Here is a 17,153-nt window from a genome sequence, read left to right as displayed (position 1 = left end):
AAGAAAAGGTACTAGGTATCTCTAAATTTTCATATCTGAAATATGCAAGACTGCAAAAGATCTACAACTTTTTTGTAATTATTTAAGGTTAAGAATCTAGATCTCAAACTCTAGAAAAATTAGAAAACACAGTAAGTTATAATTCAGACCTATTTGAATTAGCAACCTGATTATAATCATCAGTCCGAAGAAGTCAAGTAACTGGAAAAAATGGAGACAACACAAAGAGGCCTGGAACATTTCATCTTATACCTTTCTTTTCTCACACTTTGTCTTATTCCCCTTTCAACTGTCTTATGTACTATAAGAAAATATCATTTTGAAATTTTTTCATTAGTAGGAACCTCAAACTTACTCTTTCACTGACATCTTTTGTTGTTTTTTATCTTAAATTCTATTCCTCTCTTCTTTGATCAAACCCTCCCAACTATTGAAGTCATTACCATAAAAAAAAAAGGGACAGTTAAAGTATCCAAGTAAGAAGGGAAGAATCTCAGCCTACATTTCAGTTTTATTTAAAAGGGTTTTAAAAAAATCAGCTACTCAGGAGGCTGAGGTGAAAGGATCACCTGAGCCCAGAAGGTCAACGCTGCAGTGAGCCATGATTGTACCACTATGCACTCTAGCCTTGGTGACGGGATGAGACCCTGTCTCCAAAAAAGAAAAAGGTTTAAAAAAGAAAACAACAATAATCTGAGAGAGTGCATTTCCCTCTTCTTACAGACAGGCACTAACTAGGACACCAACATCATCCTCCGTTTGTTCTGAGTATCTCCTTTGACCTACTTTGGACTGACTTCCTCAAAGCCCATTTTCCCACTGGCTCATTACAAAATCTGAAGGAATGATTTGGAAGGAGACAGCTTAATGCTAGGAACCAGCATCAAGGGTATTTAGCCTTCTTCAGGCAAGGGTTCCTGGCTCTTGGGACCCAACATTCGTGGTGACCTATGCAAACACCAGAGAGCTACTCAGAAACAAGCACTCTGAAGAGGACAGAAAAGAACCCCCTGGTTTTGGGAGGGGATATATTAATCTGCCTGATACCATAACTTTACATATTTTTTTTGAAGGACACTTTCCACATTTTATTTAAGTCTTAAGAATAACTTTAAAGCCAGGCATGGTGGCTCATGCCTGCAATCCTAACACTTTGTGAAAATTACTTGAGCCCAGGAGTTCCAGACTAGCCTGGGCAACAAGGTGAGACCGCATCTCTACAAAAAATTTAAGACTTAGCCAGATGTGGTGGTGCACACCTGCAGTCCTAGTTACTCCGGAGGCTGAGACAGAAGAATTGCTTGAGCCCAGGAGTTCGAGGTTACAGTGAGGTATGATCATGCCACACTGCGCTCCAGCCTGAAAGACAGAATAACACCCTGTCTCTTAAAAAAAATTTTTTTTTAATTAAAATTAAAATGTTTAACTTTAATCACAGAATTCCATATCTATAATCCTATTTGTTTTTTGATGTTTCACTTAAATGCATGATTTATTGAACAAAGTCTGTAAAAGAAATGTTTACCAACAGCAGTTAACTTTTAGTAGGAAGCCATCTCCTCCACTACTCCATCACCATTTAAAAATAAACAGGTATCAATTCACTTAACTAGCCTTAAAAAAAAAATAAGCAGGTATCAAAACAATCATGAACTTACTTTTTGGCACCCATGCCACTTCAAAAAGTAAATAAATTTTACTGGCAACAATATTCTATATACTCACTATTCTAAACAACAGGAATCAGCAGTCTTTCACAAGCAAAGTGGATAAAGCATGCTCTGTACTTTTTAAGATTCATTTCTTGAAACATGTTTCCTCATATGCCATGCTTTTATATCTTGTAAAACCTGAATTTCACTGACTACTCCCAGTTGATGCCTATAAGTGCTACACTGTCCCTACTGATTTGGCCTAAAATATAATAAACAAATGTTAAACACATTTTTTACAAATGTCCAAGCCATGCACAATAGCTAGAATTCTTTAAATGTGACAGAGTTCTTGGCATTGTGAGATTAAGATATTAACATGTACAAAAGATTGTTGGTTTGATTGTTATATAAAAGATTGTTGCAACTTTGAAGTCCAGTATAATAAACTGTTTTACCTCTACTCGCTATGGACATTTCTTTGGATGTCTTAACTCTTGAAACACGATCTTAGTATTACAAGAATTTTGCCATACTGCTACATGCATTTACTTCCACTCATATTAATTTTTAAGACAAATTAATTGTTGGGATTTTTGGATATTTAGGTTCATGCCTAATCTTTGCTGTGTCCTATCTTCATACTTTGTCTACAGACACCATCATCTACTGGCTACATGTAAATTGTAAAGAGCCATCCACATTGAAAGATTCCTCCTCCAACAAAACATCACTCTGGGAACTGCCTATCATAGAATCAAAAACCTCTTTCCCTCTCAAAATTCTAAGAAGCCACAGGTCAGAATATCCCTAAGAGCATTCACTGTGTGCAGGTAACCAATACAGGCATCACCTCTCACCAAAAAGGCAACATTTTTGTTAAACTTGGGTACCAGATATTCGAGGCAACAGATCACCAATAAGTAATCAGTCCCAGTGATGAAGTGTCCTGGGTTTAATTCTAACTCTGCTATTCTCTAGCTGTGGGACCTAAGGCAAATCACTTTACATGTCTAATCTTCAGCATCTGTAAAACAGAGATAGGAACAAAATCCTGTGAAGCAGGTAAAATGAAATAATGCATATGAAGTGCCAAGGCATGCTGATTAATAAATGTCAACCATAATAATAACTATTATTTTTGTCATGCAGTTAAATGGTCTGAATTAGTGTTTTTTACTCAAGTATAAAGATTTGCTAAGCTCAGGAGTAGCTGTAATAATTATAGTCCTAGTTACACTTCAGACCAACCACATGACCTCTGGGACTTGGTATCCAAACATTGTGAATCAAGATGAAAGCTGGGGTTCTGGAAATAGTCTCTGGATCTGAGCAGCAACTACACAGGTAATTTACATAAGTAAAAACCCATCAAGCTGTACATTTAAGATCTGTACACTTTTCTGTACATATATGAATTATACCTCTAGAGAATATATAAATTAAGTGGCTCCCTGCTGTTTATAGGATTCCGTAGTTTCTTTACATACTATGCAAAGCCCTCCAGGTTTTATGTAGTATGCAAAGTCATCCAGTTTGATTTGTGTTGTTCACCATGCAAAGCCTCATTTTCCACTACTTGAAACCCTTCGGCCAATTGTCCTTGCTCTCTTGATTTCACTCACTCATTTGTTCAGTGATCATGTATGGAGCACCTACTAAGTACTCCATAAAGACAAGGTCTCTACCTTCAGAGTCCAGTGCCTTTTATACAACCATCAGTAGTTGAGGTATTACTGGGGGCAAGAGGGATTGGGGCATTTTAAATCTATACCCAAGCCAAAAAACAGAAACAGCATGAAGTGCCAATACCATGCTTGTTCAGAAGGCAAGAGAAGTTAGATAGTTAATACTACAGTTATGTACAGAACTATTTATGTGTTCACTTATCAACACAGAGCCTCAGCAATTTGCCAGAAAACAGTCTCTCTCCTGAAGTTATAAAAAGTTACCAACCACAGCCCAAAAAGGATGTTCTGTAGCAGAAAGAAAAAAAAAAAAGAGGGAAAAAAAGCAAGCACAGTATTGCACTGAGCTAGACAGTAACAGTTCAGGCAAGGATAGGGAAGGAGGGCGGACCCAAGGGCTCAAAAGAGTACACTGAGGGGAAAGGAAGGGTGGAGGATGGAGAGAGCACATGTTTCCTGATAGACATGAAAGGATGTGTGCAGAAGAATCCTAGTCAAAAGACAGGGAATACCCCCATTCAAAGGGCAGCATGCCTTCCCGGTAGTATGGAAGGGAAAATGAACTTCAGTTTCCTTGAAGTTGTCAGGAGATGTGGAGAAACATTTAGGATTAGGGAAGCTATCACATTCAGACAGAGATAAAATCTGGTCTGGCAAGCCTGGGTAACATAGCGAGACCCCCATCACTACAAAAAATAAATTAACCAGGCATGGTGGCAGGCGCCTATAGTCCCAGCTACTCAGGAGGCTGAGGTAGGAGACTGAGGTAGGGGGATTGCTTGAGCCCAGAAGGATGAGGCTGCAGTGAGCCATGATGGCACCACTGCACTCCAGCCTGAGCAACAAAGCAAGACCCTGTTTCAACCCCCGCCTCAAAAAAAATTGATCTGGGTAAGTTTGTCCGAAGCCCCTAATAATGCCAAAGTATAATATTATGCTGGGATAAGCAGGATAATCCTGCTTACATGCCACTAGACTGCATAACAGGAGCTCGGGCTGGCCTCCTAAGGAGAACTGCCAACTCAGTATCTCCCCATTCAAAGAAGCCACGTTAAGGAGGAAAAGAAGGAAGGAAGGAGAGAAAAAGGGATGAGTTGCCCTTCCGCCTTCAGTGGTAAGGAGTCACAACTCACCTTCTTCTGACACCAAGCTATTGGTGAGAGTGTAGTTCCCAAACACTGCCACAGAGTGGTGCCTGGTCTACACACTGGGACTGGTAATTTACTGGAAATTCTAGGAAACTCAGTGAATCCAGCACATTGGTTAAGTCTACCACCCTTGCATAGAAAAAGGATAGGCTAGCTCTAAGGTACCACTGGGGAGTTGTAAACAGATGGAGGGCAGTTCTGAGCACAGCATCACTCTCAGGAAAGTCATAGGAGTTCTCTAAAACCATAGGGTATAAAAAAGGGAAGGGAAAAGGAAAGGAGAGGATGGAAACAGATAAACAAGTGTAGGAAAACCCTGAAAAATACTGAATCTGGGCAACGTGTATATGGTTGTAGGTTCTCTGGACTTTTGTATATATTTGACAGTTTTCATATTAAAATTAATTTTTTCTAAATCTGGTGGTAGCACATAAGGAAAGAGACAGTGATCCTTTTTTAACCTGAGCTTTCACATCACTCTACTCAAGACTACATCATGTAGAAGGCTGATATTTTTTCTTGCTCAGAATATTTTCCAGGTTTTTTTTCACTTTTCCCCCCTCCCTCTTTTCTCCCTTCCTCCTTTTCTCTTAACAACACATATATCTTATCTACTTTGTCTTTTATTTTTTACTTTTATTGTCCATTTCTTCCCCGACCCAACTAGAAAGAAATTCCATGAGGGCAGGGACTTTGTCAGAGAAGTAAAGTGACCTGCTTAGTGCTTAAACATCAAATAACTTTGCTAATCTGCCTCTCTGAAAGTAAAACACACTCACACTCATCTTCCATTCCTGATTCCACTGATCCCATCGAAAGTGACATATCCATTGGCTGGGCATGGTGGCTCAGGCCTATAATCCCAGCACTTTGGGAGGCCGAGGCGGGTGGATCACCTGAGGTCAGGAGTTCGAGACCAGCCTGGCCAACATGGTAAAACCCCGTGTCTACTAAAAATACAAAAATTAGCCGGGCGTGGTGGCGGGCACCTGTAGTCCCAGCTATTCAGGAGGCTGAGGCAGGAGAATCGCTTGAACTTGGGTGGCAGAAGTTGCAGTAAGCCAAAATCATGCCACTGCACTCTAGCCTGGGCAACAGAGAGACTGTTTCAAAAATAAAAATAAATAAAATTCATAAAATTTCAAATTTCTCATTCCCTTATTGGCCTATAAAACAAAGAGTAAATGTACCACACACACACACACACACACACAAACAACAAAAACCAAGACTAACAAATTTACTTTCTTTTCTTCTCCTTCTTGAGCTCCTGCTCAGCTCACCCCTTACCCCCACACTACACACAGATATCAGGTCATGAAACATTCTAGAGGCAAAATTCTGTGATTCTCTGCTCCCTTCCAGTTTAAGACAGCATTTCCCTATTATTACTTCTATCCATAAAACACGTACTGTTTTTTAAATTATGATAAACCAAAATGAGATTTCATTAACTTGCTTCCTATTAATAGATGGATTTATATCTTTACTGGAGACAACATGATGAGAAGAAAACACAAGGGCTCTGGAGTCGGAGAGCCTGAAATCCAAATCCAGAAGCCATCGTACTTGCTAGCTGTTTGAGTCCTTGGGTAAACTAACACATCTCTAACTCCATTTCCTCAACAGAAAAGGGCAAGAACGGCTAGTTTAGGGAAGGCATATTCCAATGCCCACTTCAGATGTGGCAGCAAAGAAGTTGTAAGAGAAAAGGAAAAACTTCCCAGGGAGCTGCTCCCACTTCCAGGGAGTAGGGGGAAGCTCACAAAGTTGCCCCTCGGGATCTAATAAGGGCCACAGGTCCCCAGTGACTGCTATGTAGCCTCCATTCTCCTCTTCCAGGACAGAAGCACTGGCTGAAGCTATCCTGTCCCTAGTCCCACCACTGTATCTCTGGTGTGTGGGGCTGCCTAGGGAGGCAGCAGAATTGAGGGAGTCTGAGATGTAAGTCAAATAGACCCGGACACAGTTCTATCAGTTTGCCAGCTGTGGGAAACTAGAGCAGCTCACTTAACCTGTTTGAACCTCAGTTTCCTTGTCTATGAAATGAAAATCACACCAACTTTGCAGGATTGTTGTGAAAAGTTAAAAATACTCTATGTCTATGTGGAGTACAAAGCACAACAGATGACACACAGTAGGCCCTTAATAAATTATAGCTGATAAAGCCCAAATCACATCTTGCTTTCTTTGCAATGCTTTCAACACTCCAACCAGAAAACAACCTCAATATTCTCTTACCCTTAAAGTGACAACAGTTTGGATTTTTCTCAACTTCTGTCTTATTAAGTAATAAGTTGTGATTTGGAAAATACATATACCAAGCTTAATATACACTGTATAATTGCTACTTACAATTTCCTTTTACAATTGCTTATCTTTTCATGTATGTGTGTAAGTGAATGTATGAATAACTGAAACATTGAGTTAAACTCAATGGGTATAAGCATAAAACTTTCCCTCCAAGCTCCTCTGTGGGAAAGTTTTTCCTTGTTCCTGAATGAAATCTAAGGCAAGTCTCATAATTTTTTAAAATCATTCTTTGACTATAAATATATTTAGGCCAAACACAATGGTTCATGCCTGTAATCCCAGCCCTTTGGGAGGCAGAGGCAGGAGGATTGCTTGAGCCCAGGAGTTTGAGACCAGCCTCAGCGACATAGAGAGACCCCCATCTCCACAAAAACGGGGGAAAAAAAGTTTAAATATCCTTCAGCCCCAAGAACACCATGGTTTCAATAACTGTCTTAATTGCAGTAATCAATACTCATCTAAATTGAAGCTTCTCCCCTTCCTGACGGAGCTGAGAAGTCTAGTTGGGCTGGGGGATGTGAGGGGTCCTGTCATCATCTCTCTCTCCCTGCTCTGCATCTCTTCTACCCACAACAAGGCTGTCTCTGGCTCCTTCAGGGTGGGAACTGAAGGAGTGGGAAAAGCTATGGGGGTGTCAAAAGGCCACACCAAATTAAGTGTGATGTTCATACCAACTTTTTCATGAGGGCCCTCCATACTCAATTCCCAGAACTTAAGTGAGACCTGGCCATTTAAAACTCCAACCCTCAATCTCTGGGGTTTCCATGGGTACCTCCCTCCTGGTTCATGTCACCTTCTAGGTGGCCGAGCACAGTGTCCCTTTCTAGATGGCTTTAAGCTGGTTTCACCCAGCAGCCTAAGGAAACACTAATGTCTTTCCAAGTACAAAGTGCTAACATACAGCCCTCTCTGTGCTCTGCTGCCTCAGGGCTACTGATCCATAGATTCGTATACTAAACCTTTCATTCCCCAAACTCAAGGGGATACACGTCAAATTCTCAGAATGACTCCATTAGAGCCTCCCTCATCATTTGGCTTAAATGAAAGGGGCTTAAGGAGAAGCATCTTTCTCCTCTCCTCCACTACGTGTGGAAGCAGGAAAGGATACCAAACATACAACATACTAATAGCTCTTTCCAAAAACATTGTCTTAGAGAACCCTTAATAATCTCAACACTTTTATTCCCTACAGGTAGGTATGGGCTACATGTGCAAAACCAGTTTAAGGCTACCCACTATGCAAGTTCTTGGAATATGAGGATAACTTGGCACCTACTGTTTTATTCTGTCTTTTGGGTTTCAAAAGAAGCTAAAATGAATTAGAGTTCCAGTTAAAATTGTGTTATATGTATGTCCCAGGACATATAAAACTCGATTTACATGCTCAAGGTTTTTAAAACTTTCCTGAAGCTAAGTAATATACTTGCACACAGATCTCAAAGTAGGGGAGGACTGCAGTGGGGAGAGAAGAATTAATTTCCCCAAGCACAATAAGGACCTAGTTAGCCATTGGTAGCCTCCATTTTCTAAAACAAGAGCAGAGCAAATTCCTCTGGTAACACTAGAGAAGACTGCAGCAACTTCAGGCAGCTGTGAGCCAGAGCTGGGCTCCTCCTTGTGTCACTTTTTAGCAGCAGCTGTCATGTCACAGAGAACCTTTGTTCCCTGCAACATCCCCCCTTATTTTTTTGGTCAAATGTTTCCAATATGCTTGATATTCCTTCACTAAAGTACAGTTTTTGACTAAAATTAGTATTTCATTTAATCTAACACGTACAATTACATATGTCTATAATTTAATCCCCAGAACTCTAATGCAGAATAATAAAAGCTACACTAAATCCAGTAATCCTTTTAGTTCCTTTTTAACAAAATTTAGTGAGGTCTTCAGTGTTGCCAATTGTCTCAGACTGCCTAAAGCAACCATATGCCTTCATTTGCCTTCCATACATTTTCAGCTAATATATATGTATTACCTCACATATAGTATTTAGTTGCAAATGAATGGGCCTGGTATGTGCCAGCAGAAAGTATAGTACAAAGTCAACTTACAAACTGGTTCTATCACAAAAGTCTGTTTATAAGTTATTTGGTGTTTTTTCCTAAATTGCAGGTATATTCAGAGGCCAAACCACAAAAGCTACTACTGGATATGGCCCTGCCAGTATCAGCCCCAAGTTCTAACCTCTGAAGCAGGGTAATTTTTCCTAAGAAGAAATGGGAAGAGAATTTCTTTTCCTTTTCCAGAGGACAGAGCCAGGCCTAAACAAAACTTGTATAGAGGGAAAGCTTGTCTTTGGGGTACCACTTGTATACTCCAGCCTTCTCAGCCTGACCCAACTCCCCACTCCAATAGCCTTCCTTGGGTTTATTAGCCTTCTTCTGAAAACATTCTAAGTACAAAAACACTGTATCTCTCTTCCCACTGTCCCCAAATTAAAACCCTCAGGAGATATTCCTTGAATTCCCAAATTAAAACCCACAGACACAATCCCACTAGCAGTGTTTGGGGGTTCCAATTTTTCAATATCCTCACCTAGACCTGTTATTAAACTCAGTCTTGGCCATGCGCGATGGCTCACACCTGTAATCCCAACACTTTGGAAGGCTAACACGAGAGGATCACTTGAGCCTAGGAATTCGAGACCAGCTGGGCAACACAGTGAGACCCCCATCTCTACAAAATATTTAAAAATTAGTCAGATGTGGTAGTGCGTAACTGTAGTGCCAGCTATGTGAGAGGCTGAGGTAGGAGGATCACTTGAGCCCAGGAGTTAGAGGCTGCAGTGAGCTGCGAACGCACCACTGCATTCCAACCTGGGCTACAGAGTGAGATCCTATCCCCCACCGCCCCCCTACCAAAAACAAAAAGAAGAATTTTTTTTTTTTTTTTACAACAGACACCCTATGGATGTAAAATAATCTCTCACTGCAGTTTTAATGTGCATTTCCCTAGTGGGATGTTGAGTACCTTTTTGTGTGCTTATTGGCCATTTGTATATCTTCTTTGCAGAAATGGCTACTCAAATCGTTGCCCCTTATTAAATTTTATCTTATCATTGAATGTAAGAGTACTTTATATATTCTGGATATAAATCCCTTATCAGAAATATGATTTACAAATTTTTTTTAAATGGTTTTCATTCATTCCTTCATTTATAGAGATGGGATGCCACTATGTTGTCCAGGCTGGTGTCAAACTCCCAGGCTTAAGGGATCCTGCCATCTCAGCCTCCTGAGTAGCTGGGACTACAGGCATGCATCACTGTGCCCAGATGATTTGCAAATATTTTCTCTCATAGCCCCCTTCTTATAAAGCCTTCCTGCCATAAGTGAGTACATAGTTCCTAAATCTCAACTGTGGGGCGAAGTCTTATTACCCACCAACAACTCTCCACAATTCCAATTCCACATACCCAGGATTTTGGGTAATACCTGCTACTGTGCCATCAATCAGTTGTACTAGCCTCCCACTAGGTGGCTGTTCTACTGGGCTGACTGCTGATCTAGAATGAAACTTCCCTCACTGTAACTATCCCTCTAACATCCCATTCCCTACCCTGAGCTTTTCCTATCACACTGAGCTTCAGCCTATACCATGCCCTAGCATAGTTCACTTGTCCCAGTATGTGAATTTACCCTTTTTCATCAAATCTAAGATGGCACTGATTGTAAGACCATCATTATTTTATATGCCAAGATAAAAAAAATGCCGGGTGCAGTGGCTCACGCCTATAATCCTAGTACTTTGGAAGGCCAAAGTGGATGGATCACTTGAGGTCAGGAGTTCAAGACCAGCCTGGGAAACATGGTGAAACCCAGTGTCTACCCAAAATACAAAAATTAGCAGGGCATGATGGCACATGCCTGTGGTCCTAGCTATGTGGGAAGTTGAAGTGGGAGGATCCTGGGAGCTCGGGAAGTCAAGGCTGCAGTGAGCCGTGATTGTGCCACTGCACTCCAGCCTGGGTAACAGAGGAGACCCTGCCCCCTCCCCACAACCAAAAAAAAAAAAAAAGCAGAAAAAGGAAGAGGAAAAAAAAACTGCTACCAATACACTCATGACATGCCTTTGATTATGAGGCATCTCAATTTCAGATATACTAAAATGTACGGGGAGAAATGTGATGAAATACAATAGTTCTAGACAACCGTATTGGTAAGGTTAGTTTTTGAGACAGAATATCTCATTTTGTCGCCCAGGCTGGAGAGCAGTGGTGCAATCTCGGCTCACTGCAACCTCCGTCTCCCTGGTTCAAGTGATTCTCCTGCCTCAGCCTCCCGAGTAGCTGGGATAACAGGCACCCACCATTTTACAGATGAGACCATTGAGGCTCAGCAGTTTAATAATCTGCCAAAGGTCACAAAGTGGAACTGGGATTCAAATCAGGTCTAACTCCAATGCAATACTCCTTCCATTACACTTTCTTTAACCTGCCATACTAACATAGCACATAGCCTGTGACAGTTTAAAAAAAAATCCTGGTACCCCTTAAAATAAGTGATTCATTATTTTTTTAAATTATAAACTGCTACTGCCAAATAGAAAAGTAAAGTCATTTCACTAAAAATGGAAACGCCCCATTTGTAAGTTACGAGTAAAGGTGTAAGCAGGTCATTTTTTTTAAATACACAAAGATACTGTTTGATCCAGCAATTTCAATTCCAGAAACTTATCCTGCCGATAGGTCTGCACATATAAGAAATGATATATACAAGGTTGTTCATAGTGAAATGTCTTTAAAAGACTGGAAACACAATGTGCTTCAGCAAGGACAATGTCATTCAGCAAATGCCTGGTTAAATTATGAAAGGTTCATTCAATATGAATATAACCATTAAAAAAAGGAATGACTTCATGCATTAATATACAGCAATCTGCAAGATACTGTGTTAAATACCCACAGTTTATGTATTTGCTTTATGTGCACAAAATATCTCTGGAAAGACACACAAAAAACTGATTAACTTTACCTGTGGGTTTAACTGGGTTGCTAGGAGATATGGATGGAAGGAAAACAATTCTTGTAGCTTTCAAATTTGAAATACGTGAATGAAAGAAGGAACCCAAGAGTTTTGAAAGACCTAGACAGATTAAACATAAACTCTTTAGTAATAAAAGCTAGATTCTAGTCCCAGCTATACAAACAACTAGCTCAGTGCTCTTAGATGAGTAAACCTCTTAAACCTCTTTCCTGGCTCTCAGCTATAAATGAGGAGTTTGCCCTTCATGACCTCTTTAAGACACTTTCCAGCTATATAATTTTATTATGACACGTTTAGCTCCTACAATATGCCAAATATAATTTATAGGTGCTATCAAGGACTTCCTTGTTTTAAATTTGTGGAATACAGAAAAATATCAGATTTTAAAAGAGGAAGATTTGCATGAAGCCCTACCTCTGCTACTTTATAGCTGTGGGATTTGCAGTAAGTCACTCCTCACTGACACCAAATTTAATTACTTGCAAAGCTGAGAGATACTTTCAAGAGTTTTTTAAAAGGAGTAAAACGTGAAAATTTTCTGTACTTTATAGCTCCACATGAAATGTGAACTACTGCACACAGACTCCCCCTTCAGGTGCTATGAAGTAAAGAGCATGTATTTTGGAGGCAGTCAGACCCACATACCCCGCTTAATTGCTGTATCATTTTGGGAAGGTTATTTAATCTCTTAAGTCTCAATTTCCTCACCTGAAAGATGAACATAATGATTCTTACTTGAAAGGGCTATTGTGAAGATTAAATGATATTAAGTACTCAGTACACGGCTTAACTAAAAATGAGCATTCAAAAATTGGCTCTTTTCCTTTCCAAACTTAGAAATGGAAGGGTGCCCCATAAACAGGTAGGTAACCAACTCACTTCTAGTTGTAACTTTTGCTTCCCAGAGTCTAGACTGTTACTTCCATTTTCACTTCCTCTCCCCTCTATCCCTTGTTACCTACCAACATCCTATATCCCAATTTCATTTCTCACCTCTTCTAGAACAGAGAATGGTCTGTAGAAGCAAAACTAGAATTAAAGGGGGTGATTTCCACAGCCTATGTTCTATTACTAAACTGCTAAAACTGCCACAAGAATCTTCCCTAGGTTCACTCACCACCCCACTTAATCTACAAATACTAACTGAGCACCTACAATGTGCCAAGCATTGTGTCAGGAGTTGAGTATCTAATCCCAGGCTCTCAGAGGGCTGGCAGTTTCTTGAAGTATTGACCATCAATAAATAAGCAAACATAATACATCAGAGGTGATAGGAACTCTGAAGAAAAATGAAGGGGGCTGGCAACAGCAGGAGTTGGAGGGGAGGATATGATACTGCATAAGATAGCCAGAGAAGGCTCCACGCACAATGTGACATTGGAGAAGGGAATCCTGGATCAACTGAAGGAGTGAGCCATGCTGTGATCTAGAAGATCATTCCAGGCAGAGGGAACATTAAGTTAAAGGCAGTGCGGTGAGACTACTGTAACATGTCTGAAGAACAGCAAGACAGCCAGTGTAGCTACAACAACAAACATGAGAGAGTGGTTAATGAGTTCAGAAAATTAACAGGGAGGCAGGCGGAGCCTTGCAGGCCACAGTGAGGACTTCAGATTTTATTCAAAGTGAAATGAAAACCACTAGAGGGTTTGAGGCAGATGAGTAAAATGTTCTGACTTTCATATGAAAAGTAATACTGGCTGCAGTCAGAAGACTGGATTATAGGTCAAGGGTGAAATCAGAGAGACTACTTAAGAAGCTATTACAATAAATCATGAAAAGAAAATTGCTGCTTGAAGGGAGGTGACTGGAGTGGAGGTGTAAAGTGGCCAGATCCGTGTTTACTTCCAAAGGAGGGCCAATAGGATTTGCAGATAAACTGGATGTAGATATAGAGTCTGTCAGAAAAGACTCAAAGATGATGCCAAGTTTTTCTGCCTAATTAACTGTAAGAATGGTGATACCATTTATTGGGCTGCAACAGGCTGGTGGGGTAGAGAATGGAGGCAAGAATACAGAGTGGTTTTGTACATGTTCTGTTAAGACACTTATTAGACACCTACAGAAATGAGTCTGGGATTCACTGAGAAGGTGGGGCTGAAGACAAATTTGGGAGTCAGGAGATAGATGGTATTGTCACAAGATGAATCAGACATAGAAAACAACAGAGACTGGGACCTGGGGTACTCCACTGTTGGGAGGTTAGGAAAATGAGAAAGATCTAGGCAAGGAAACTGAGAAGGAGCAGCTAAAAGTAGGAAGAGAACAAAGAAAATGGTAGCCAGGAGGCCAAGAGAAGAAAATAATTTAAGAAGGAGTGAAAGATAAGGGTTGCTGATAGGTCAAGTAATCATAATAACAGTGACAGCAAGCACTTACATGACATTTACTATATACCAGGCACTGCTCTCTCTCTACAGACAAGGAAAAAAAGAACTGAAAGATTAAGTAGGATGACCATATAAGTTACTGACAAACTGGGACTCAAAGAGGATGCTAATAATAATTACATCAGGACAACAGGCATAAACTAGGACTTTCCTAGGCAAGTAGACATATGGTCACCCTAAGGTTATGCATCTCTCTTAGGCATGGAAGGAATTCTTGTTTCTTATTCAGTGTTCTAATTGTAACCTATTGTGTGGCTACTGCTTTCCTTCCCAGCCTTGCATGCAATGGACAGACGGGTTCTGATATTTCCTTTCAAAAGGATTAGCCAAGAACCATCCCACAGAGGAAATCAAAACAGTGTGTGCATACACACTGCTTCTGATACTTTTTTCAAAACTCCGTGGGAAGGATTTTTCACTGATTCGAGGAGAAACAAATTTAAAAGCATTTTAGGCCAGAAGCAGTGGCTCATGCCTGTAATCCCAACACTTTGGGAGGTCAAGGTGAGAGGATCGCTTGAAGCTAGGAGTTTGAGACCAGCCTAGGCAACATAGCAAGACCTATAAAAAAATAACTTAAAAATTAACCCGGTGTGGTGGGGTACACCTATAATCTAGCTATTCTGGAGGCTGAGGCAGGAGGACCGCTTGAGCCCAGGAGTTTCAGGCTACAGTGAGCTATCATCAGACCACTGCACTCCAGCTTGGGCAACAGAGCGAGAATCTGTCTTTAAAAAATAAAAAATAAAAGTACTTTATTTTATTTTGAGATAGAGTCTCTCCAGCCCAGGCTGGAGTGCAGTGGCGCAATCTCGGCTCACTGCAACCTCTGCCTCCCTGGTTCAAGCAATTTTCCTGCCTCAGCCTCCCAAGTAGCTGGGATTACAGGCACGTGCCAACACGCCAAGCTAATTTTTGTATTTTCAGTAGAGACGGGGTTTCACCATGTTGGCCAGGCTGGCCTTGAACTCCTGACCTCGGGCGATCCGCCCACCTCAGCCTCCCAAAGTGTTGGGATTACAGGCACGAGCCACTGCGCCTGGCAACATAAAAGTACTTTAAATGTATTTAGGAAAATACAGGTCAGTTATACTGGAAAATTATTTCAGTAATATATTTTTTAATGTGCTTGTTTCACAAGAACATAGCCATGAATGAAGGAAATTAACACTGCAAACTACGAAAGATACATAAACATACACACACAAACAAGATATGTCATGGTAGCTTTGTTACTGTGAAAAACTTTTTTTTTTCCTTGAGATAGAGTCTCACTCTACTCTGTTGCCCAGGCTGGAGTGCAATGGCTCAGTCTCGGCTCACTGCAACCTCCGCCTCCCAGGTTCAAGCAATTCTCCTGCTTCAGCCTGCCGAGTAGCTGGGATTACAGGCACCTGCCACCACACCTGGCTAATTTTTGTATTTTTAGTAGAGGTGGGGTTTCGCCATGTTGGCCAGGCTGGTCTCAAACTCCTGACCTCAAGTGATCCACCCACCTCGGCCTTCCAAAGTGCTGGGATTACAGGTGTGAGCCACTGTGCCCAGCCTGAAAACCTTTTAATAGCCTAAATATCCCTAAGGGGAGAACACAGGACTGGTTAAATGAATTATGGCATATCTATCACAGAATAGCAAACAGCCATTGAAAAGAATAAGACACGTCTTGAAATGCCACATAGATTTCAAGAGCATCTATGATATACTATTCATAGTTGTTGTGTACTTAATACCTACAAGCTAGGATATGGTTCTGAATAAGAATAAAACCAGCATAGTTCAGGCACTTGTTTTTTGTTTGTTTTTTGTTATTTTTAGAGACAATCTTGCTCTGTTGCCCACGCTGAAGTGCAGTGGCCCGATCATGGCTTACTGCTGGCTTGAACTCCTGTGCTCAAGTGCTCCTCCCGCCTCAGCCTCCTGAGTAGCTGGGACTATAGGTGCATGCCACCACGCCTGGCTAATTTTTTCATTTTTTTGTAGAGATGAGGTCTCACTATGTTCCCCAGGCTGGTCATCAACTACTGGCCTCAAGCGATCCTATCACCTAGGACTCCCAAAGTGTTGGGATTACAGGTGTGAGCCACTGTACCCAGCCAGTTCTGGCACTTGTGGAGCTATGTTTTAGTGAAGACATATAGGTCTATAGCACAATAAAATTCAAAAAAGCAATCTTACATCTGTATCACTGTTGTTTTACTTTCCTAATAATACGAAGAACTAAATTCCTCATCAAGTTCATCTCAAAATAGGAAAGCAGCAGCAGCAAATGTCCTCAACCAGAGATTCCCTCCAAACCACATGCCTGGAGGCTGGGCCAACACTTCTCTGAAAGCGGCTGTCTATTCACACCAAGGATGACCCGTCTTACTTTTGATTACTTAACCTCATTCTACCAGCAATTCTCAGTTTTTATAAAATCTCTTCTTATGGCACACAAATTTAAATCAGACTAGATCGCTAGGGAGAATTTTAAACTTTTATGTGGAGACAAACATGATTCATATCAAAAGGAGCCACATATATATACATTTATCTTATAAAAATACCCAAGTATGTAGGTTAAAAAAGTCAAGAGCTAAACAGCACATGTTCACAGAATTTAAGACCCTGCTCACACCATTTAGAGACACAAATTATAGCTTGTCTATATGTGCTCAGCCTAATTTCATAGTAAAAGAATGCCACATCAATTGTAAACCACATGAAAAGTAAACATGTAACTAAACTCTGAATCACATTTATATGCATATAATACAAGTCAGATTCTATAGCTATTATTCCATTTAGTAAAAGTACTTTCATAGTGCTTATTTGCAAATGCAGGAAGAGGCTTGCTCACTGTAGTGGCTTGAATGGTGGCATCCAAAAAAGATATATCCAACTCCTAATGCCTGGTACCTATGAATACGACCGTATTTGGAAATAGGGTCTTTACAGTTATAATTAAGGTGAGATGGCCCTGGACCTAAATCCAAC

General features: G+C 40.7%; 1 protein-coding gene across 5 annotated transcripts in view; it reads right to left on the bottom strand.

Moving 5' to 3' along the window:
* RRAS2 (RAS related 2) overlaps nt 1–17,153 on the bottom strand; it is an 81,202-nt gene that overhangs the window by 18,908 nt on the left and 45,141 nt on the right. The window contains exon 1 of one of the 5 annotated variants that reach the window (XM_054525941.2): nt 1,260–1,282. The exons of the other annotated variants lie outside the window; for them this stretch is intronic. The gene's annotated coding sequence lies outside the window, so the exon portion shown is untranslated. Of the gene's footprint in view, nt 1–1,259; nt 1,283–17,153 lie in introns of those variants that run through there. 5 annotated transcript variants of the gene reach the window in all.

Source organism: Pongo abelii, chromosome 9 (assembly GCF_028885655.2).
Source record: "Pongo abelii isolate AG06213 chromosome 9, NHGRI_mPonAbe1-v2.0_pri, whole genome shotgun sequence".
In the NCBI taxonomy this organism is placed as follows: Eukaryota; Metazoa; Chordata; class Mammalia; order Primates; family Hominidae; genus Pongo; species Pongo abelii.
Note: the sequence above shows the minus strand (reverse complement) of the source record. Positions and strands in the feature narration are given on the sequence as shown.